Consider the following 2,099-nt stretch of genomic DNA (forward strand, 5'->3'; position numbering starts at 1 on the left):
TCTATTGCCAGACTGGAGTGCAGTGGCATAATCTTGGCTCACAGCAACCTCCGCCTCCCAGGTTCAAATGATTCTCCTGCCCCAGCTTCCCGAGTAGCTGGGATTACAGGCGTGCCCCACCACACCCAGCTAATTTTTGTGTTTTTAGTAGAGAAGGGGTTTCACCATGTTGGCCAGGATGGTCTCAATCTCTTGACATCGTGATCCGCCTGCCTTGGCATCCCGAAGTGCTGAGACTACAAGTGTGAGCCACCGCGCCTGGCCACAGGATCTAATTTCTTCAACCAATTTACTTTAAGGTCATTTTTAGTGTAGGTGGATCTGCCTGATTCTCAATTTGACACCCTCTCTAAACATGAATTTAGTTCAAATCATATTCATTCCTAAGCGATCGTACTCAAGAATAGTACAGATGTGTAGAATATGCCAATACCTTTAACTCCAGACATCATGTTCTCAAGATAAAAGCCTTTAAAACAAAAAGCCATCCTATGTATCAAGTCAACATGAAATTGGAATATAAAATTAATACAGCTGAGGATTTCCCTCGTATCCCATGCTGTTTAAATATCTATTCTACAGTCCTAGAATCAACTTTTTTTTTTTTTTTTTGAGAGACAGTCTCCCTCTGTTGCCCAGGCTGGTGGAGTGCAGTGGCACAATCTCGGCTCATGGCAAGCTCCGCCTCCCGGGTTCACGCCATTCTCCTGCCTCAGCCTCCCGAGTAGCTGGGACTACAGGCTCCCGCCACCACGCCCGGCTAATTTTTTGTATTTTTAGTAGAGACGGGGTTTCACCGTTAGCCAGGAACCTTTTTTTTTTTTTTTTTTAATTAAGAGACACAGTCTGTCTTTGTTACCTAGGCTGGAGTACAGTGGTGCCATCAAAGGTCAGTGCAGCCTCCAACTCCTGGGCTCAATCCTCTTTCCTTAGCCTCCCCTTCCTGAGTAGCTGCAACTACAGGCACATGCCCTGATACCCAGCTAATTTTTAAATTTTTGTGGAGATGAGGTGTTACTTTCCTGCCCAGGCTGATCTTGAACTCCTGGCTTAAAGCAATATTCCCACCTCAGTGTGGGGATTGCAGGCATGAGCCACTGTGCCTGGCCTGGAACCAACCTTTATGGCTATCAGTACGCCCATCAGTTAACTGTCTCAGGTATCAAAATATCCCTTCTTATATGTATCAAAACTCATGCTGAACAATGAGTTCTGGGTTGCAAAAGAGGATTTATTTTTTGCACCTATCCATAAGTCTTTGTCCACAAGTTAAACAAAAACCTACATAAGTGCAGTGTGTGCTCTTTTTAAGTACATTAGTAGACGTACTACTGAGAGGCCACACTGCACGGGGTTAGGTAAGTGGACTTGGGAGCCAGATTGCTAGTTCAAAGATGTGCCCTTCCATTTACTAAGTGACTTTAGGCAAACTCCTTCTCTTAGTGTCTCAGTATCCTCAGCTGTGAAATGGGGATGACATTAAGACCGATTTCGGCCAGGCGCAGTGGCTCAAGCCTGTAATCCCAGCACTTTGGGAGGCCGAGGCGGGTGGATCACGAGGTCGGGAGATCGAGACCATCCTGGCTAACACGGTGAAACCCTGTCTCTACTAAAAAACAAAAACTTAGCTGGGCGTAGTGGCGGGCACCTGTAGTCCCAACTACTCGGGAGGCTGAGGCAGGAGAATGACGTGAACCCAGGAGGCGGAGCTTGCAGTGAGCCGAGATCGCGCCACTGCACTCCAGCCTGGGTGACAGAGCGAGACTCCATATCAAAAAAAAAAAAAAAAAAAAAAAAAAAAAAGACCTATTTCATGGGGGTTGTTATGACGATTAACTGAGTTAATTTTTATAATGTGCTCAGAACAATGCCTGGGAGAACTATAACTATATAAGTGTTGGTTTAATGCCAACCAATAATTAAATGATGCCAGACAATAATACAGTAAAAATTACACGATGGTTTGAAGTCGGCTTTTCACTATTTAGACTTGCAACTGACAGACGTTTTTTGTTTTGTTTTGTTTTGTTTTTTTTGTTTCGAGATGGAGCTTCACTTTTGTTGCCCAAGAGTAGGAGTGCAGTGGCGTGATCTTGGCT

General features: G+C 44.9%; 1 non-coding gene across 1 annotated transcript; it reads right to left on the reverse strand.

The window, feature by feature from the left end:
* Positions 1-1,166: 1,166 nt before the first annotated feature.
* Positions 1,167-1,294, reverse strand: LOC112129802 (small nucleolar RNA SNORA40). Its single transcript, XR_002912155.1, has one exon. It is a non-coding gene; the product is annotated as a small nucleolar RNA SNORA40 (small nucleolar RNA).
* Between the last annotated feature and the right edge of the window lie 805 nt (positions 1,295-2,099).

The sequence above is a fragment of the Pongo abelii genome, chromosome 19 (genome assembly GCF_028885655.2).
Source record: "Pongo abelii isolate AG06213 chromosome 19, NHGRI_mPonAbe1-v2.0_pri, whole genome shotgun sequence".
Taxonomy (NCBI): Eukaryota; Metazoa; Chordata; class Mammalia; order Primates; family Hominidae; genus Pongo; species Pongo abelii.